We start from the raw sequence: 22,554 nt of genomic DNA, 5'->3' as shown, positions 1-22,554 counted from the left end.
AATGATCCAATTTCATTTTTCTGCATGTGGCTGTCCAATTTTCCCAACACCATTTATTGAAGAGGCTGTCTTTTTTACATTGGACATTCTTTCCTGCTTTGTCGAAGATGAGTTGACCATAGAGTTGAGGGTCCATTTCTGGGCTCTCTATTCTGTTCCATTGATCTATGTGTCTGTTTTTGTGCCAGTACCAGGCTGTCTTGATGATGACAGCTTTGTAATAGAGCTTGAAGTCCGGAATTGTGATGCCACCAACTTTGGCTTTCTTTTTCAATATTCCTTTGGCTATTCGAGGTCTTTTCTGGTTCCATATAAATTTTAGGATTATTTGTTCCATTTCTTTGAAAAAAATGGATGGTACTTTGATAGGAATTGCATTAAATGTGTAGATTGCTTTAGGTAGCATAGACATTTTCACAATATTTATTCTTCCAATCCAGGAGCATGGAACATTTTTCCATTTCTTTGAGTCTTCCTCAATTTCTTTCATGAGTACTTTATAGTTTTCTGAGTATAGATTCTTAGTCTCTTTGGTTAGGTTTATTCCTAGGTATCTTATAGTTTTGGGTGCAATTGTAAATGGGATGGACTCCTTAATTTCTCTTTCTTCTGTCTTGTTGTTGGTGTAGAGAAATGCAACTGATTTCTGTGCATTGATTTTATATCCTGACACTTTACTGAATTCCTGTACAAGTTCTAGCAGTTTTGGAGTGGAGTCTTTTGGGTTTTCCACATAGAGTATCATATCATCTGCGAAGAGTGATAGTTTGACTTCTTCTTTGCCGATTTGGATGCCTTTAATTTCCTTTTGTTGTCTGATTGCTGAGGCTAGGACTTCTAGTACTATGTTGAATAGCAGTGGTGATAACGGACATCCCTGCCGTGTTCCTGACCTTAGCGGAAAAGCTTTCAGTTTTTCTCCATTGAGAATGATATTTGCGGTGGGTTTTTCATAGATGGCTTTGATAATATTGAGGTATGTGCCGTCTATCCCTACACTTTGAAGAGTTTTGATCAGGAAGGGATGCTGTACTTTGTCAAATGCTTTTTCAGCATCTATGGAGAGTATCATATGGTTCTTGTTCTTTCTTTTATTAATGTGTTGTATCACATTGATTGATTTGCGGATGTTGAACCAGCCTTGCAGCCCTGGAATAAATCCCACTTGGTCGTGGTGAATAATCCTTTTAACGTACTGTTGAATCCTATTGGCTAGTATTTTGGCGAGAATTTTTGCATCTGTGTTCATCAAGGATATTGGTCTGTAGTTCTCTTTTTTGTTGGGATCCTTGTCTGGTTTTGGGATCAAGGTGATGCTGGCCTCATAAAATGAGTTTGGAAGTTTTCCTTCTATTGCTATTTTTGGAACAGTTTCAGGAGAATAGGAATTAGTTCTTCTTTAAATGTTTGGTAGAATTCCCCCGGGAAGCCGTCTGGCCCTGGGCTTTTGTTTGTTTGGAGATTTTTGATGACTGTTTCAATCTCCTTACTGGTTATGGGTCTGTTCAGGCTTTCTATTTCTTCCTGGTTCAGTTGTGGTAGTTTATATGTCTCTAGGAATGCATCCATTTCTTCCAGATTGTCAAATTTGTTGGCGTAGAGTTGCTCATAGTATGTTCTTATAATTGTCTGTATTTCTTTGGTGTTCGTTGTGATCTCTCCTCTTTCATTCATGATTTTATTTATTTGGGTCCTCTCTCTTTTCTTTTTGATAAGTCTGGCCAGGGGTTTATCAATCTTATTAATTCTTTCAAAGAACCAGCTCCTAGTTTCGTTGATTTGTTCTATTGTTTTTTTGGTTTCTATTTCATTGATTTCTGCTCTGATCTTTATGATTTCTCTTCTCCTGCTGGGTTTAGGGTTTCTTTCTTGTTCTTTCTCCAGCTCCTTTAGGTGTAGGGTTAGGTTGTGTACCTGAGACCTTTCTTGTTTCTTGAGAAAGGCTTGTACCGCTATATATTTTCCTCTCAGGACTGCCTTTGTTGTGTCCCACAGATTCTGAACTGTTGTGTTTTCATTATCATTTGTTTCCATAATTTTTTTCAATTCTTCTTTGATTTCCTGGTTGACCCATTCATTCTTTAGAAGGATGCTGTTTAGTCTCCATGTATTTGGGTTCTTTCCAAATTTCCTCTTGTTATTGAGTTCTAGCTTTAGAGCATTGTGGTCTGAAAATATGCAGGGAATGATCCCAATCTTTTGATACCGGTTGAGACTTGATTTAGGACCAAGAATGTGATCTATTCTGGAGAACGTTCCATGTGCACTAGAGAAGAATGTGTATTCTGTTGCTTTGGGATGAAATGTTCTGAATATATCTGTGATGTCCATCTGGTCCAGTGTGTCATTTAAGGCCTTGATTTCCTTGTTGATCTTTTGCTTGGATGATCTGTCCATTTCAGTGAGGGGAGTGTTAAAATCCCCTACTATTATTGTATTCTTGTCGATGTGTTTCTTTGATTTTGTTATTAATTGGTTTATATAGTTGGCTGCTCCCACGTTAGGGGCATAGATATTTAAAATTGTTAGATCTTCTTGTTGGACAGTTCCTTTGAGTATGATATAGTGTCCTTCCTCATCTCTTATTATAATCTTTGGCTTAAAATCTAATTGATCTGATATAAGGATTGCCACTCCTGCTTTCTTCTGATGTCCATTAGCATGGTAAATTCTTTTCCACCCCCTCACTTTAAACCTGGTGGTGTCTTCGGGTGTAAGATGAGTTTCTTGTAGGCAACATATAGATGGTTTTTGTTTTTTTAACCATTCTGATACCCTGTGTCTTTTGATTGGGGCATTTAGCCCATTAACATTCAGGGTAAGTATTGAGAGATATGAATTTAGTGCCATTGTATTGCCTGTAAGGTGACTGTTATTGTATATTGTCTCTGTTTCTTTCTGATCTACTACTTTGAGGGTTTCTCTTTGCTTAGAGGACCCCTTTCAATATTTCCTGTAGAGCTGGTTTGGTATTTGCAAATTCTTTCAGTTTGTGTTTGTCCTGGAAGCTTTTAATCTCTCCGTCTATTTTCAATGATAGCCTAGCTGGATATAGTATTCTTGGCTGCATGTTTTTCTCATTTAGTACTCTGAATATATCATGCCAGCTCTTTCTGGCCTGCCAGGTCTCTGTGGATAAGTCTGCTGCCAATCTAATATTTTTACCATTGTACGTTACAGACTTCTTTTCCCGGGCTGCTTTCAGGATCTTTTCTTTGTCACTAAGACTTGTCAATTTTACTATTAGGTGACGGGGTGTAGACCTATTCTTATTGATTTTGAGGGGGGTTCTCTGAACCTCCTGGATTTTGATGCTTGTTCCCTTTGCCATATTGGGGAAATTCTCTCCAATAATTCTCTCCAATATACCTTCTGCTCCCCTCTCTGTTTCCTCTTCTTCTGGAATCCCAATTATTCTAATGTTGTTTCGTCTTATGGTGTCACTTATCTCTCGAATTCTCCCCTCGTGGTCCAGTAGCTGTTTGTCCCTCTTTTGCTCAGCTTCTTTATTCTCTGTCATTTGGTCTTCTATATCGCTAATTCTTTCTTCTGCCTCATTTATCCTAGCACTGAGAGCCTCCATTTTTGATTGCACCTCATTAATAGCTTTTTTGATTTCAACTTGGTTAGATTTTAGTTCTTTTATTTCTCCAGAAAGGGCTTTTATATCTCCCGAGAGGGTTGCTTTAATATCTTCCATGCCTTTTTCAAGCCCGGCTAGAACCTTGAGAATCATCATTCTGAACTCTATATCTGACATAATACCAATGTCTGTATTGATTAGGTCCCTAGCCTTTGGTATTGCCTCTTGTTCTTTTTTTTGTTGTGAATTTTTCCGCCTTGTCATTTTGTCCAGATAAGAGTTTATGAAGGAGCAATTAAAATACTAAAAGGGTGGCAACAACCCCAGGAAAATATGCTTTAGCCAAATCAGAAGAGATCCTGAATTGTGAGGGGGGATAAAGAGGATAAAAAGGGGTTCAGAAAGAAAGAAAAAAAAACTATTAAAAAAAAGAAAGCCGTTAAAGAAAAAAATATAAAAAGAGGAAAAAATATATATATATTAGATAAAAATATATATATATATATATATATATTATTTAAAAAACGTTAAAAAAAAGAAAATGGTAAAAGTTAAAAAAAATTTAGCAGTAGAAGAGAAAAAGAAAAAAAAATTGAAAAAGAAAAAAAAATTAAATTAACTGCAAGGCTAAAAAATCATGGGGAGAAAGCCATGAGTTCCGTGCTTTGCTTTCCTCTCCTCTGGAATTCCGCCGTTCTCCTTGGTAGGTGAACTTGGTCCTGGCTGGGTTTCCCGTAGATCTTCTGGGGGAGGGGCCCGTTGTAGTGATTCTCAAGCGTCTTTGCCCCAGGCGGAGTTGCACCGCCCTTACCCGGGGCCGCGCTGAGTCATCCGCTCGGGTTCGCTTTCGGGAGCTTTTGTTCCCTGAGCGCTTTCCGTAGAGTCCGGAGGACGGGAATAAAGATGGCGGCCTCCTGGTCTCCGGCCCGGAGGAGCCGAGAGCCCGGGGCCCCACTCCTCAGTGCGCCCTCAGAGAACAGCGCCAAATGACTCTCGTCACCCTGGCCTCCAGCCGCGCTCCGAGCCGACCGAGCCTGCGACCGGTTCAAGGCAACCCCGAGCTGAGAGTCACTCCTCGGCTCTGTCTCTGCAGCCGGCTTCCCCGTTCTAATACCGGTAAGCTCTGCGACACTGAGATACCCCCGATCCTTCTGCGACCCTGCGGGACCTGAGGCCGCGCTGACCCCACCTGGGCTTCACCCCAGTTAAGCCTCTGGAGCGATGTCCCTCAGCAGAACAGACTTTTAAAAGTCCTGATTTTGCTCCGTTGCTCCGCCGCTCGCCGGGAGCCGGCCCCTCCCCCCGCGGTCTATCTTCCCGTCGCTTTGGATTCACTTCTCCGCCAGTCCTACCTTGCAGAAAGTGGTTGATTTTCTGTTTCTGGAATTGCTGTTCTTCTTCTCTTCAATCTCCCGTTGGATTTGTAGGTGTTTGCAATCTTTAGATAAGCTATTTAGCTGATCTCCTGCTACCCGAAGTAGTCTCAGCCTGCTACTTCTCCGCCATCTTGACTCCTCCCCTCAAGAGAACTTTTTTAGCTGAATGTCTATTTCCTGTTAGCACAAATGAAGCTGTCCACATGTGTGGAAGGAACAGGGACCCACGGGAGTGGAACCATGGAGCACAGAACACCAAAATGTCAGGAGAGTTGGGTAGTAGTCAATTAATCATGAAATGATCATTCCAAATTTCATTAGTTGTCTACAAGTCAAAGTGTTCTTATTTCAACTATTATAAATTTGCTTTAGGCTTCCATTTAACACTTGAAGTAATGAGGACCATGGCAGTGAGTTATGAGTGCATCAAAATGCTCGTTCAGATCACAGAAGACACATGTCGGATGCATGAAGAGTCCAGAGGGATCTTAATTGTTGACTCTGCTGGAATTGTGTTACATTAAACACTATCCCAAGAGTTCCACTGACAGGGAATCTGGGCTCTTGGTATTCCAAGATTATTTTTACAGGAGGTGGTGTCGCTGTGGTGTTTATGGATGTGAGATAGGATACTTACCCACTACACATCCAGGATGCCCCTAGGATACCAACCTCTGCATACACAGCCCAGCAAGTCCAGATAGTCTTCATCACATGGGCAGTATGGAGACAGGTTGTTTGTAAATTTTAGGGTTATTATTATTTTTAATTAAAAAGTGAATTCATGGGATGCCTGAATCCCATGGGTTAAAGCCTCTGCCTTCGGCTCAGATCATGGTCCCAGGGTCCTGGGATCGAGCCGCGAGTCGGGCTCTCTGCTCAGCGGGAAGCCTGCTTCCCCCTCTCTCTCTGCCTGCCTCTCTGCCTACTTGTGATCTCTGTCTGTCAGATAAATAAAATAAAAATCTTAAAAAAAAAGTGAATTCATTAGGCTTTTGTTGGCTCAGAGATTTTCATTCCTTTATGAACAAAGTACCTTCATTACTTGATTAGTTGAGGCCAAGAACTTCGTTTGTTACCCTCCTGGAGTGAAATGATAGTTCATACAGCTCCAGTTATGACTCGTCTGCGATGTTAAACTCAACCGCATTCATCAGTACAGACACAACCGATTATTCACCTCCAATCACCAGTTTGGACACAAGCAAAAGGTGTTTTTGTTTCAGTTTTTTTGTTGTTGTTTGTTTGGTTTTTGGTTTTTGGCAAGACAGCAATTTTCCTCGATGTCCTGATGCATATTTTGATGCTTGTTCTTCAGAGGGACTCCAGGAGTTAAAGGTTTTATCGACAGAGAAAGTCAGGAAATACTGGAAGGAGAGTGGCCGCTGGGAGGCTTCCAACATGAAGGAAAGATTTACGAATAATAAACCCCTGGCTGAGCTTACTTTCAGAGCCTGGAGGCTTACTCAAGCTAAATTGAATTTCTAAAACTGGAATGGATTTCTCTTGATTTAGTGAGCTGTGACGCATTTGTTTCCAGAAAGTTTTGTCTTTGGGGGTGGGGGCATGGATGCACCCGATTTAACAAAAGGATCCCCTCCCACCAGGCTGTGAGTAAATGTCCAGAAGGAAGGTGTTATTTTGCACCACCTGGAAAGCTTACTGTGGCTGTAATTTCTTCGAGGCTTCAGTGCTTGAGAAAGAACTCAGGCACTATGCTTGGTAGGTGTCCCCCTTCATTGGGAAAGAGGTGGTGGCTTGAGAAACTTCTAGTAGGTGTGGAGATACTCTAGGATCACATAGCGTTTGGTTTGCTTTGACCTGACCATATGATTGCTAACAATGACTAAGAGAAAATGTCCTGGGTGCTCTCCTCTCTTTGTTTTGAATGAAACCCAGGCACATGGAAATTTAAGTTTATCTTTCCTTTGGATTTGAGAAAACACACACATGCACACTGTATTTTGTTTTTCTGTTATTGAGTCGGTGGGGAGAGAGATGGAGGATTTGTGCTCATAGGTAGACTTATTCACTACCATTAATCTGGGTGTGATTGTGCAAATAAGAAATGAAACTCAAATATTTATCCCCAAAGCAGCCCCCTTTCAGCCCCAGATCACTTAGGAGAAAGCAACATCTTTTCTTTCGGTGTTCTTCGTGTACGATGACCTTCTATATCTGCAAATGGACGTGGGCAGATTTTGCCCAGGATGTCTAAGCTGCCGGATTTCCCGGTTTGGGTAGGTGTGTGGACTGAGACCTCATGTACAAGGGTGGGATGAACCTGGAATAGGATGTGCCCAGGAACAAAGGGGACTGAGTGCTCACCATCGCCACCGAGAGGGACGGTCAGTCTGGCAGGAGGTGCTGCCTGGCGGATCCTGGTTTGTGCACAGGACGTTTGGATGGAAGGCAACAGGAAGAAATGCAATTTCTAGAAAAAGCCTCCAGAGGTGTCACACCAGGCAACGACTGAGGCAGGGAGGTGACCTGGTTCCACTTCAAGTTCGGTGTAGGAGAGACCAGAGTTTAGGGCTGGGAGAGAGAAGGTCTTAGCCGCAGGGTGGGTTTGCGACCTTCCTGTGTTCCCACAGGCTGGAGTATGCAGGCATCTGGAAGCCGGGCTCTGCGACGCTCTGCTCCGCACGGAGATCTAATATGCCAACTCTGCCTAAACCTCAGCCGGAGCTGGAGTGGGAACTTGCCATCCTCTGCTACACCTCTTTGAAAAGGGGGAGAAAAAGAATTCGGGGTGCTGCACAGCAACATGTATCAGAAATACGCAGTTCAGAATGTTTACAGCCCTCACCTGGCGGTGGGAAAGGCACCTCCCCAAAGTTCTCAATCTCTCAGGTGTGCACCGATCACCAGGCCAGAAAGCTCTAAATCTGTCCCCAGCTGGTGTGATCAAGCTGCGAGCCGCGGGAAGCCCAGAATTCGCTTGTGCTGACATATTGCGAGCGTTGCCTCGAGCACCTCAGACACATGAAGCTTTCAAGGCGAAAAATCAAACGACTCTGGTCTCCATCTGGGGCCTCTGGGCCCTTCCTCTCTTTCTTTTTCCATACTCAGAGCAACCAGAAAAAAAGAAAAAAAAGAAAAAAGGGAAAAGGAATTCAAAACCAGAGTGATAAAACGCTAATGCGGAGTTGAAATACTACAGTGGGATATGCCCTTCTTTGCTGTCAGCATGCGACGCACGGGAGATCTATATTCCAGAAGGAGGCAATGGGCACACAAGGTTGTTTCTGATATCGATCCAGAGGGAGGAAGAATGAAATTGGAGTTGCTGATTAAGCCAGGCCTTTAAACCACCAGGCTCTGCACACAAACCTGGTCATTGGGTAATATTGTTCAACAAGTGAGTCGATTCCACGTGAAGGTTGTTTTAGGGATTAGTGTCTACAGGAAATTTATTACTTTTAATCTTAGTTATACCAATGATTTTTTTTTTGGGGGGGGGAGCTCCAGGTGGAGCATTATAATGACTTCTGTGTGCATGTCATACCTGGGATAGATGTGGTGCTTCGAATCCACTGTCTTCAGAGTGGATTCCACACATTTGAATCCACTTCAAAGTGGATTCAACACACTTGAAGGGTCGTCAATAGGAGAGGAGATTGGTATCTGCTCCTTTTTTTTTTTAATATTTTATTTATTTATTTCACAGAGAGAGTACAGGTAGAGTGGCAGATAGAGGGAGAGGGAGAAGCAGGCTCTCCACGGAGCAGGGAGCCCAATGGGGGCTCGATCCCAGGATCCTGGGATCCCAGGACTCTGGGATCATGACCTGAGCTGAAGGCAGTGGCGTAACCGACTGAACCACCCAGGCATCCCAGTATCTGCTTCTAGTTGTCAGTCTCTACATCTGTGTACATTTGCATAGCTTAAAATGCCGTCATGCACAACCTTCTGTTTCATTCCCTGGCAGCCTTGGGAGGTGGGTAGGGAGGCTGTGTCAGGCGATGCTCCTCGTGATGTCGGTGATCTGTCCAAGGTCACACAAATCACAAGAGGAAAGTTGTGCTCATCTGGACAGCAGGGCAGACACATTGTCTCCATGGACACTCGGTCCTGAGATGGCTCTGGGCTTGGGGTCTTGCTGCAAACCGGAACCAAGGGTGGGCTGTGGTCTGAGCCCTTAGAACAGAATGAGCCTGACCGGCTTACATTTTGGCCAAGCCAGAAACCAGAGTCTCAGCACCATCATCTCAACCACTTAGTTAACTAGTTACTGGCCTCTGGAAAATATATGTGATGTCAGACTCATTACGGACACAGCCACATTAATTTTTCAAATGAACACATTGAAACGATATGCTAATGATGGGCTTATCCATATCTTTCTTCTTCTTCCTCTCTCCCTGCTTCCTTCCTTCCTTCTTTGTGAAATTGAACACTGGATAACTTTAGACCAGCTGAAGATAGAATTCTGTTTCATATCCTATGGAGAAGGCCCATATGCCTTAGCGGAAACCTGAAGGTAGATCCTTCTTTTCTCTGGAATCCTGCCTGAACTGGGACACAGGGATATCTCATATTCTGCTAATCAATTATTCGTATGGAAATAATATTTCTCAAGTGCTTGAAAACATTTTGCTCTTTTAAGCATGTGAGACACTCATAATTTTACTTATAGAATTAATTTGCACAGCAAGCAGCTTTTCAGAGGAGAGAACCAACTTGAATCTCAGCCTGGGCTCTCCGATAAGATGGTTTAAATTTGTAGGTTTCATATTAGTGAGTTTGTTTGTGATTACAGAGGCATGTGGGGATGCTAATGTTCCTTCTTGAGAAAGGGTGTTCTTGGGAGATAGTGGGCTGAACTGTCTTCAGAAACTGAACTCTCTCTCAGGCGGGACCAGCCCTTCCACTTGCAGGAAGAGGGAACCTTGAGGTCCCTATAACCTGTCTCCCTGGGCATCCTTCCAGCCATCACAGATCTCGCTTCAACTCGAGGGCAGACATCTCCCTGCGTCTCCCAAGAAAGCTCTTTGCCGCAGATTCTAGAACAGAGCTTTGGGGAGAGCTCCTGGGACGTGTTGTGAGCTTATGAAAATTCCCCTCAACACTGTCGATTGGTTTCTTCCTGCATTCTTCATCAGTAACAAGTGGAAGCTCCTAATCAATACTAATTAATTGTGACGATTCGGCTTAATTTGGACCAGTCAAGAAACAGCGCTATTTTTTTCCACGTACGATTTTTCTTTTCTCTTTAGTGGGCTTCTCCTTGTTTTTGGGAAGTGACTGATTTTCATTAACTTAGGCAAGCTGAGAACAGGTTTGGCTCTGAATGCTCTTAAGAGTTACTTCAAACTGTGATAATGGGTTTTTGTTCTGTTTTTTTGGCCTGCGCTAAAACCTAGTGTAGCAGACTGGCAGAGTCGCTAAGGCAGAGGACAGGTGGCTTTGCTGGCTTTTTGGAAGGAGTCATGTGAGCAAATGCTGTTCACCAGCCATGTGCTCTGAAGACAAGACCTAGTGAACTCATTCCTGGGGGTTCTCGGGCACCTCCTTGCCTTTTCTACTCTCTGTGAAGGACGGGACCACCAACATCAGGGTCCTGGGAAAGATAAAACACAGCCCTTTTGTTGAAGAATGATTAAGGGGAACATAGCCCGCCGTGCTGAGTGTGGGGCCCTACGCACGTTGCCTGGCTGGGAAGTCAGCCTCTAACAAGGCTCCAGATATAGACTTTTTCCTTTAAAACTACTCAATATGTATCATTCATATTACGATACATTTTCCTTCCATACTTTCTAAACCACTGTCCTGGTTTAAGCATAGCAGATAGATAATTGGAAACTTTTTAGGGCGTGAACAATTAATTTGAATTTAAGTCATTTTCCACATAGGCAGCACAAAAGTTCCCCACTCTCTGTGCTCGCTTTACTTTGTAAGGGACTTGGGGAATCCTCCCACATCACCTCGTGTGCCTTTTGTAGTGGTGAATGATTTCTGGTTTTGCATTGTGCTTTGTAGAGGGTTGGAGAGGGCTCCAAAGTGTTTGGCCCATGGAGATGGGAGTTCCAAGTCTCCTTCTCTTACAGCAGGACAGGTGTGACTTAGACCAGCTGCACACAGCAGACGGGGTGCACAGGGTTTCTGGGCCTAGATCTTAAGAAACCAGCAGCTTTGAACTTTTTGTCCCTGAAAAAGCTTGCTGTGGGAGAAGGCAATGGCCACCTGAGAAGCCTGATACTCTGAACCCGTCCTGTCGTGAGGAAGCGTGGGCTAGCTGTGCGGAGCAGCGGCTGGCTGACATGCCCGACCAGCCCAGGACGGTGCCGTCTCTCCCAGCCCGACTGTGAGACGAGTGGTGAATACCCACCAGATGCCTCTGGCCCCAGGACCCTCTCGCTGCAACACACGGACGGTTCCACACAAGAAGTGCCCAGCTGAGCCCATCTTCCTCTAGAACCGGTGGGCAGAATAACCACTTCCTGTGTTAATGCTGTTAAATTCTGGGACAGCAGCTCTCTGTTACATACCGATGCCTCTCCTCTTTATTAGCCTGTCGGTTGGTTCTCCTCTCCTTCCACCTCTCCTTCGAGGCCATCCTAGACTGTTCTGTCTTCTTGCTGGTAGGAATGTAATCTTTCCCGGAAGCATACCTTTAGGTTCTTAAAAACCAGATGAGAGATGTTGCAAAACAGGATCAACTCCAGCCTTTTTCTGCACCTTTGTTCAAAAAGTATTTGCTCAGCACCTACTCTGCGCTAGACACTGTTATCAGAAGGAGTAAGGGCGTATTTTTTTTTTTTTAATTTTTTTAGTTGTAAGGGTGTATTTTAAAAGAGCAGTGCTGGGAGAATGGGGCCGGAAGTTTTTAGTGACAAATGGACGGGCTGTGGTCCTGGGAGGAGGAGGAGGGCACACCCCACTCCTGAGGAGCTAGAGGAGAGTTAACTACAAAGGGACTGTTTGCAAAGCCGTGCATAGGGTTTAGGGAAACCCACACAGAACAGTGCAGCACCTCAGACTAGCAATGGCAGAGCCTGACGGGAGGCACCTGAATTCAAAGAGGAAGACGTCTGGAGAGGCAGCCTGACAGGGACCGTGTCCTGCTGCTGAGGAACATACCTGAGCTGCGCAACAGTGCAGACGTACAGGGTTGCCAGATTTAGAAAGTAAAAGTATGGGACGCTCTGTTAAATTTCAGTGTCAGATAAGCAAAAAATAAAAAAAAAAATTAAGTATAAGTATGTCCCATGCCATATTTGGGACATACTTATACTAAACATTTTTCATTGTTTTTTTCTGAAGTTTGAATTTATAGGCAGCCTGTATTTTATCTGCAACGTTAGCAGAGAAAGAGGCAAGGGACTTAATGACCAGATCTCTCTTTCTGTCTTCTGATTGTCATGCCATCTGTTGGAGGAACCCAACCAAAGCCACAGAACGATGGTTAGGACAGGCAGAGAGCAAATCTGAGGAGCAAAGCTTGAAAAAATTGCATTGCGTCTTGCCCATGCACTTTTGTCACTGAAACCTGGGTCATCAGCTACCCCTCTCAGTGTTCCCTAATTTAAAAAAAATGTAGCTTATTATACTATGAGTGATGGCAGATTAACACAGACAAAGCGGCAGGATTTTTGTAAACAAATTCTGGATTGGTTTCAGAAAAAGTACAAAAAAGGAAGGAAAGAAGAAAGAAAGGAAAAGAGAGAAAGGGAGAGAAAGAAAGAAAGAAAGAAAGACCATTTATTAATATTGTCCTTTTAACTGTGTAGTGTCATTGGTTGATGAAAACCCATCAGCTCTATTTTTGGAAGAGCAGTTAGGCAGTCCGTGAACGTTAGTGTGTTTTCCAGGTGGCCAGTTTAAGGTCTCAGACCCTCTCAGGTGTCATCCAGGAGCAGAGGGAGGTGGCCAAAGACTGGGGAGGGGTACTTAATAGGAATGCAGCCAGGAATGTGCGCGTGCACATGCACATGTGCAAAGCTGTGCACATCTCAACCTGGCCTAAAGGAGAGCCTCGATGGAAGCCCAGACCAACTGGGAAGTGGGATATGTGTGAAGAGCAGACACCATCACCCCCTCCTGAAGCCAGGTTTACCAGGGCAGGAGGGAGCACTGGCAGTTTTAGCCTCCTGGGATTTGGGCTGCCTGGGGCTTGGTCAGGCACCCTCCAGTGATTTGGGTCTGGAAGCCACTAACAAGCTTCCAGAAAAGCTGCCTCGCGGTGGCCCATTGAGCCTGTGGATGAGTCACCCACCTGCCCTGAGCCACAGAAAGACTGGGGAAAAGGAGGCCTGCCAGCGACCCCAGGTGCTCCCCAGGAGGGCTGGAAGAGCAGCGACCAGCCTGGGGCCTGGGACTTGGTCTGGGAAACACGCAGCCCTGGGCTCTCTGGGCAGCATTTCAGACAGCAGAGGCTGAGATTTGCCTTCACTGTCCTGGAGAGGGATGAGGTGGTAGGTTGGAGTCCTTAGTTTCAAACTTGTCTGATTGCGGGATCAGCTCGTGAAGAAGTACAAGAAGCAAACATCCCTTCCTTCTAGTCAAGTGCAAACCAGAGCTAAAATCTCCCTCCCTCTCCTTCCCCACGCAGCCGAGAGAATCCCTCTTTTGGGCATTTCAGGGAAGACAATTTCCCACAGAAATGAGGACTTAAGCCCCTTTAATAGGAACCATATTCCGAAAGTTCAAGAGGAAAGAAGGATAACCAATATTACAGGATCATTGAATTTGAAATATAGTTATTTATAAGCTTTGTTTCTTCCAGTATTAATTTGAAGGTGTATATATCATTATTATTTTTAACAGAAATGGTTGCTTGTCGTGATCGAGAAGGCTAATTATTTGCATATCGCTAAATCTAATTTAATGAGACATTTAAGACAATTACATTTCCTTTGAAAGTTACCTCCCTCCGTCAGAAAACTAACTGACTCGTGGCTGCTTCTGATCTGGGATTCCTCTGAGTTCTTGCCAGAGAACTCCTGTGCTAGGAGCCACTTTCCTTTTTCCTATTAGGATTTGGAATTGAGTAGACCAACGATCAGCTGAAAGATGTATTGATTCCACAGACCCAGATGGGGGTTGGCGGTGGGCGTGGGAAATGGGAAGAGGGAGATACGGCCTCCTTCACGTTTATGAGAATACTCCTTCCAGTAATTTACGATTATGCGAAATAGAAGCTTGCTGCCATGTTTGTGCTTGGCAAGGGCCCTCTTCAATATTTCTAAAATGTCTTCTCTTTCGACCATTCTACCACCCCGGATCCTGAAGATAATTGAAAATTGAACTGTGCTCCAGCATTCACTTAGAAAGCAACGTGTCCTTGGATGTCAGAGAGAATCTTTCCTGGCTAGATGCTGATGTGAGCCAAGTCATCCCGACGTTAGACTCTTCCTATCATAATTAGCTCACAGACCTAAGTGCAGCAGGATTGACCTTTGAACGTGGCAGAACTCATTACCCACAGCACTCATTGTGCTAATCACAATGGAGATGGTGCATCTCCTCGGCCTCTGACCTTTCTTAGATTTTAGAGTTTCAGCGTTTCAGTGCAAACATAAACCCTTTGGCAGTTTGAATTGATGTGCCCTCACCGAGATTCAATTTCCTACCCATCCATAAAGCAAGCGTTTTTATAGCATGCTTTGCAAATGGGCTAGGTCATCAGAAACAGCCCACGAAGAGGTGCGTTGGAGATTATAGTGCATTTTCTGGCTACAGAAAGTTCTCTAAATGTTCCTCCAGGTAGTGGCACTCAGTAAGTGTTCATAGGATTTTCAGAAGAAAATAGAGAACTGTTCAGCATCAAACTTCTGCTGGGTTCATCCGTGAATCAGCTGCTACCATGATGCCAGCTCTGCAGCATTTCGACATTTTAGTCAGTTGCTTTTAGGTTTCTCTTTGCTTTTCGGCTGTTGCCCTGTTTGCAGTACCCCTGGACCTGCTTGGCTGGCTGTAAGGTCTGGCAAGAAAACCATGTCTGCGTCTCCTCTCCGTTTGCTCACCAAGGGGTGGGACAAGAGGAGATCCTGTTTCTTGTCCCTGCCATTTGTGGCTTGGCCATTGACAGGGGGTTCACCTGCGGTGAATTGTTTCACGTCTTTTGGGCCCCATTCCTCGCTGTGGGACAATGTTGTCTCTGGGCTGTTGCCCTATTTTGATGCTTTAGGATCCTGTGGCTGTCCCTTTCTGGGACACTAGAGGAGGTTTGAATTCTTTGGATTTTATGTTCTGCACACATCAAGGGAATAGTGCCTGTGAGACCGAAGGAGAAAAACGATGCTATTTCCCGGTGGAGGCAGTGGAGGGGAAAGAAAGTACAACGGGCAGAATCGGAATAGGATTGTCAGTGGCTGTGATAACAGATATAACTATTTCAACAAAATGGGAAAATTTGTTCTTTCATTGGACAGACTGCATTTCCACATTGCTGCTTGCAGAACATGAACAGAGGCTCATTTCCTTGGACTTTCTGAGGTATGCATTTAGGTGTGTGTAAGGCTGCCTGACCAGCGGCTGGCCTCTTGGTGTGGACAGGTGTAGACGACAGTGGTCCACTCATCATAGGAACACAAAAGAAGCGGGCGGCCTCCTACGGCTGAACCGTGCACACCTGCACACATGAAGAGGTTGCTGTCTGCCCTCCTGCTATCCCTGAAATCAAATTGTTCCTGCGATTTTGCTTCCAGAAAATATTCCAATTATCCTTCGAAATTTTGTAACCATTTCACCTGGGGGTTTGGGCAATGCTCTGATGCTATGCACTACTGGTATTGTGTGGGGGGCCACTGACAAGTACCCCTCCAGATCCTTGCAAAGGAACATTGAGTTATAGCCACTCTTGGAAAAATGTCTCGCTTTGCATTTTCTATAAATCCAGCCCATAGACACTCTAAATTATGGCATGAGTGGAGGATTTGAACTATAACTTTGAAATTACGAGCCAGATTAGTTGGTGGAAGGTTAGAATCGTGTCTTAAAAGACACAGGGAGCTACCTGCAGATAAAATGAGCAGTCTTATTCTGTTCACACATCTCAAAGTTGAAAAAACTATAACATCTTGCCAATTACATATCTGGGATGGAAGTAGACTGTTAGGTTACTCTGGCCATTCACAGCTGGCAAAATATATCTCTGGTGTGTTTTTCCTCAGTTCAGCTTAAAATGACTTTAGTGAAAGGTCGGATGCCTCAGCTCTGGGGAGCACTTCTATTCTCTAACAGACCGATGTTAGACATTTTCCCTGAACATCCTGCCTAAATTGGTTTTCCATATCAGTTTCTTGATATCAGCCTCTATTAATGTTCCCTTGAGCAACTGCAACCCCAAATGGATATTTTATCACTGCTTATATTTTTGATCTAGACGGAAATGCTTCCATTACCTCCGTTGATCATCAGAATGCTTCAAGGGATGCTATTTCAATGCTGGTCCTTTGAAAAATGATTTTTTTTTTTTTGAAAAAAAGCTATTTAGAAACTGAGTAAGTTAAAAAAAAAAAAGAAACTGAGTAAGTTTAGATCATGTTGCCTGACACTGGAAATTTCTCTGTTTTTGGAATTCTTGAAATAAAAATACTCTGCTTTATTTTTGGTCTGTAAGGACTTCTGTGTGTGTGTGTGAGAGGGGGGTGGTTTGATGGTTCCCCTGTCAAAGCGGGACCTAAAAATCCTTGCTTAAACAGTGACAATGGCTCGTCAGACCAAGCACGGTTCACATCTGAATTTTTCTCAGGGGCTGGCTCTCCGAAACCAGTAGGAGATATGTGGAGACTCAGAACTTCACCACGACCTGGGAAAGCACCTCTTATTCCATTTCTTCCTCAGATGAGTTGTTGGAACATTATTATGAAATAATTCTTTAAAGCAAAACACAAACTCTGCTGTTGGCTAGTCCTTCTGGGTCTGGATACCAGATGTGGCTCACCTGCTGAGCCCAGAAACCACATAACCTCATTCTGTCCTGGGTATTTGATTTTATTCTCTTCTTACAACTATGTGAACCCATCTTTCTGGTGAGCAGAATAACAAATCCAAAGCTTAAAATGATGGCCCTCTAAGAAGCTCTTTCCAACAGATCAGCTTGGCCATAAGCTTGTAAGACGGTGGCTTTTGAAAAAAGCAAACAGAAGCCGTGCGTTGAGCATACGCAAAGGAACAGGGAAGCAGAGGCTAGTGGGGTCAGGACACCAGCCTGCGTGGAATTTAAACCCACAACTGACAGTTTCTGGAACCCAACGTGCATCTTTGTCTACACATTTATGAAATAGAGGCTCACACCTCTGTGCAAAGTCATCCCTGTCCTTAGGATATTACGACATGGAATGCATGGTCATGTTCAGGACATTTGAAGGATATTTAAAATATGGAAGTCGGCAACATGAGCAGTCTTGTCTTTCTTGCTGTGAATGAGAGGTGCAGGGAGTGAAAGGAGGCACATGATGCATGACCAGACAGGGCATCAGAGTTGGTGGCAGCCTCACCTCTGAGATTTAAGCAGCGGCCGTATTCATCAGCCTGACCACAGCTGCACCTGCCATGCAGCTGCCTCTGGCTTCGCTTCACAGACCCCCCCCCCTTCCAGGTGTCACCCAGAGCATTGCCCCCAGAGTCAAATTCTGTATACACAATGGACACATCTGCCAATGGTCCTGCACATCTAAGGAAGCTTGTATTTCCTGAAAATCTGCACAGGAAAATGCCTGTCCACTGGGATTAGAGGCACAGGGCCGAGAGCCAGGGTGGGAATGTGTCTGGTGAGATAGCGCAGCCCTGCTGCTCAGCTGCCGTGGGGGTCCAGGAAGAACACAGAAGCATATGCCAGGGCTGAAGCCGGCCACCGGCACATGGCTGGAGGAAGGCCTCACTCACCAGGCATTGCCACAGAGCACAGGGGAGAAGAAGTCTCCAGGCCAATGTCTGAACACAGTGTTGGTCCCTTTCTGGTGCGCGTGTAATGCTTTTTCTATCCACGCTGCTGCCTCGCCACAGCCCGAGGCTCCTCTGCTCTGTAGACTTATGAGCCTTTCCCTTCCTGCCTCACCAAGTCTGGAAAGCAGTCCATTTGCCTTAGCTCCTCCTTTCCCTCTAAAGGCAAGTTCTCTGGAATGATAGGTGAGGGGAGCAAAGACCTTCAGGTGTCTACATTAACGAGGTGAGCTAGTGCTCCTCGGAGGCTGCTTGAAGACGGCCTGTCATTATGACTGCATTTTCTTTCACTTTAACACCAGAGAACTTTATAAAATTCTCCATGGTGTTGAAATGTTCAGAGTTTAATCCTTTGAAACTTTGAATGTTAGCAGGTAGGGGCAAATGAGTCCGAGAAGATTTCACCGTTCTGAAATGGTAAAACCAGGTCATATAAGAGAAAGGGAAAACAGTTAATATTCCAAAGCTCTGAAAGAAGAAAAAAATGGTCTTGGAGCAGAATGAAGGGAGGATGCTACATCCTGGTTAAGGAAAACTCACATTTGTTTCCTGTATTTTCAAGCATTCCAAGCTACATACTTTCAAAAGCTGAGAGGGGAAGGCTATGGAGTCAGAAGCCATGGTAGGAAAGCCTGAAAGTAATGTTTGGCAAAGGTTACTGAATATATAGGAAATATTTCTTTAAAAACCCTGAGGTTTTAAAAGTACTAAGTGTATAAAGAAATGGCCAGCCATATCAGAAATTGGACAAATGTACATAGCAGAAGAAAAAAAAAAAGGTATAGTTAAAAGGGAGGAAAATACAGCCAATGTACAGTGATATATATTTGAATTTGTTATTAGCCTGAGATAAATTCAAATGAATTATATGCTCATTATAATATATGTGTAAGTAGATGAGGTTCATCTACAAGAAGCTGAAATCCTAAAATAACAACAGCTTAAACAATAAAGTTATCTCTTCCTCATAGAAAAGGTAGGTAGCTGAGGGCAGTCAGGATAGTTACAAGGAGCATCAAGCACCTGTATTCCTCTTTGCATGAGGCTTTTTTTTTTTAAAGTTATAGCTTTTTTTTTTTAAAAGATTTTGTTTACTTATTTGACAGAGATCAAAAGTAGGCAGAGAGGCAGGCAGAGAGAGAGAGAGGAAGGGAAGCAGGCTCCCCGCTGAGCAAAGAGTCTGATGTAGGGCTCGATCCCGGGACCCTGGGATCATGACCTGAGCTGAAGGCAGAGGCTTTAACCCACTGAGCCACCCAGGCGCCCCAGCATGAGACTTTTAATTTATGGCCCAAAATGGCTGCTTAAGCACTAGCCATTGCATCTGCATTCTGCCCAGAAGAAAGCTGGTAGGAATAAGAAAAAAAGTACAGAGCGTCAGCTTTCTTTTAGATTTCTTTTTTGCCACACACATCATACTGGCTAGAAACTAGTTGTGTGACCATACCCAACAACAAGGAGGTTGGAAACCTAGTTTTGGGTTTATAACTAAGGAAGTGGGGATAAGTGGATGCAAGGAGCAGATTCGGCCACAGTCCATTTCTGCTTATGGAGTTTGTCGAGCACTTACGTATCTGGCTGGCTTGCATGGAGGGCTGGTCTAAGGTGATGGATGACTCCTTTTTTCTCTGTCCTCCCAATCAACCTGAAGTTGTTTTTCTTTGTCAGCATGTGGACAAAGGCAAATTGTGGCTTTTCAGAGGGGTGTGCTGTAAGGGAAGTTAGCTGCTGATTCCTAGGAAGGAATTTTCATTCTTTGCATGTGCTTAAAAGAGGGAAAGAAACATTTGGTATGTTATCCTCACCTCTGAAAGGGTTCTCCTTTACCTACTTTGATTCAAGCTATATTCTCCTGTAAGTACTAAAGAATTTTCTGTGAAAATAAAATGAAAGCCGGCTCTCTGATTCCTAAACACATGGGGGATGACCCCCTTTCCTTACATAATATCACTGCCCTTCCCCTGCCCCCCTATAAACCAGGCATGCCTGCAGCAGATGGTGGTAGAGACAACAGAACCACTGTCGCTAGATTCAGCACAAGGGGGTTATTACAGGGTATCAGCACCCTACAGAATTTCTGAAAGGCAGGGAACCCAGCCTGTACCATGCACCTCCAGGGACACTGCATCCAGAAACACCTGACCATGCAGGTTGTTCCAGCAGAATCCCCACCAGTGGGGCTGCCTGGCTCGTGACACCAGGTGTGGACCAGTTGATGTCCCTAAAGCTTCTCCAGAGAGATCCAAAGCCTCTGCCTCTGTGCTTGCCAGAGACGGGGTCTTTCTGTGTTTGCTGGCCACCCCCAGTGCTCACTTCTGCCTTCTCAGAACCCACCACGCTACACCTGCCTGGCTGGCCCTCAGCCTGGGGAGCAGAATCCTCCTTCCAGGACACCTGGGAATGGATTTCCTCCAGCAGGTCAGCATCTATGGTGGAGCCAGCTGGTGGAAGGAGAGGGTCCCGGGTTAGCCAGTCTGCATGTCACCATCTCAGGTAGTAGTAATTATAACTGTTCTTTATATGTGACAAGGCAGGCTAGTGCACACTTTCTCCTTGTCCCTCTAGAACGAGTCTCAATTCATGATCATCCCCATTGCAAACACAGGGAAGCATCTGAACCCCAGAAAGGCAAATCTGAATACACTCAATGGGTTGGAACTTGAATTTGAGCTTTCCCTGGTGAAGCTTTTTCTTCATACCTCATTTGCCTATCTTTATTTTTTTTTCCCTAGAAAAATGGAAGCATTTTGGCTGGTGTTATGGGCTGAACTGCGTCTGCCCCTCCCAACATTCATAAGTTGAAGCTCTAATCCCCTAGTACTCCAGAATGGGACTGTATTTGGAGACAGGGTCTTTAAAGAAGTGATTAAGGTCAAATGAGGTCATTAACATGGGTCTTAATCCAGGACAACTGGTTCTTATAAGAAGAGATCAGGACCCGGACTCACACAGGGGTCGACCATGGGAGGACACAGGGAGAAGGCGGGTCTGCAGGCCCAGGAAGGGGACTTCAGAGGAGCAAACTCTGCATGCACCTTGATCTCAGACTTCCAGCCTCCAGACTGTGAGCAAATACATTTCTGCCTTTGAAGCCCCCTGCTGGTGGTACTTTGTTCCACAGCCCTCGCAGACCAGTACAACTAGGAGCCATTTTGCCTCTCCAATAGAAAAAAAATATTTCTTTCAATGATATTTCTGTCTTCTTGTTTGTTCTGTTCCTGGGCTTAATGAATTTTGGGGAAAATTTGATCTCAGCAGCACCTCTGTGCAGCCAGAGGTTACCTAAAGGGCTCGGCCCCATAGTCTTTCTCTATAAGCAAGGTGCATGGATGCCGGGGGCACAGCAGTGGCCTCATGGAAGCAGAGGACATAGGAGCTGGAAGTAAGCCAGCGCTTTCAGCCGGCCCAATTAGGCTTTGTATTAACATCAGCTCGTTTTGCACAGTGGAGACTGTGGGTTTCAGAATGCCTCTCTTTTAGGACACCAGAGCATTTTTCTCTCTTGGAAAAGCTGGAAGAATCAAAAAGGTGCTAACTTGGTGTGTGGAAAGTTACAAGTGGGAAATATGTGTTTATGAGTGTGCGAACACAGGAGATGCAGGCAGCCCTCGCTCCTGCTGCTGCTAATGTCTGACCTTGTTCATTAATCTCCACTGCTTAGCCAAGACCTGGAAAATTGCAATTCTCCGCACCAGCAGCCCCCATTCAATAAATCCCAAGCCAGCGGGCAGGAACGAGAACCCGCTTGGAGCTCAGAGCTCCGGTGCCGGCTTGCTGGCATTCCATGCACAGGCCCAGCCATGGGGGAATGCTCTAACTCACGGCCGACTGGGTTTGTCCCCAGCTTTCTAAAGAAGGTGAAGGCATTTTTTTAAAAATTGGCATTTCATAAGATAGATACTGATGCCGGAATTTTTTGGAACTAGGCATACAAAATTATCTTTAGTATTTTTTTGTGAGGAAGGACGTGACCTCCTCTCTAACACCAGGTCCCTTGTTCCCTGGGTGTATTTTGATTCAATTTGAGGCTTAAGGGATAAAAATTCCATCCTTTGCTTGCTTTTCTTGCTGGTCTCTTTGCTTTCCCTGTCTGGAGGGCCTGGGTTTGTGTCCTTGCGCAGAAAGCCACACTGGCTATCCTTTACCAGTAGGGGACCTGGGTGCGGGAGAGGGTGGAGACCCAGCTAAGAAGCTCCAGGAGGCCACGTTACCTGTATCAATTAGCTTAAGTATATCAAGGGCAACACAATGGACAGGTGTGAATTCTTTCCAAGTTCATATTATACTCTGAAAGACAGCAGGGCATTCTAAGAACTTTAGTATTATAATACCCCATTTGCAAGGCATACTTAAGTTAAATGACTGTTATTTCTTAATGGTGTGCTAAAATTTAGGTCCTTTTATAGTAGGCTCTGTGCTGTGGCTCCTAATCAAGGCAAACTCCTACTCAGGACAATTATATCCCAATTTACTGCTTATGCACAAATTTCTGATCTACAGGATTAGGACTTGGGAGGTAATTTGTTTCTATAAAATACCTCTTAAAATATGGAGAGTTATAAGTATGTAAATGACTGTGTGTGCGCATGTGTGTGTGTGTGTGTGCGTGTGTGCGTGTGTGCACAAGCCCCCATGTTCATGACTTACTACCAGTACCTCTAGGCAATGACTCTACATTGTCATAAACTCAGAAACAAATATATT

At 44.6% G+C, this 22,554-nt stretch overlaps 1 protein-coding gene across 1 annotated transcript in view; it reads left to right on the top strand.

The window, feature by feature from the left end:
• Window positions 1–22,554, top strand: part of PCP4 (Purkinje cell protein 4) — a 60,756-nt gene that overhangs the window by 30,467 nt on the left and 7,735 nt on the right. The gene's annotated exons all lie outside the window — the stretch shown is intronic.

This window comes from Lutra lutra, chromosome 1, assembly GCF_902655055.1.
Source record: "Lutra lutra chromosome 1, mLutLut1.2, whole genome shotgun sequence".
Classification (NCBI taxonomy): domain Eukaryota; kingdom Metazoa; phylum Chordata; class Mammalia; order Carnivora; family Mustelidae; genus Lutra; species Lutra lutra.
The sequence above is the reverse complement of the archived record's forward strand: the minus strand, read 5'-3'. Positions and strand labels throughout refer to the sequence as shown.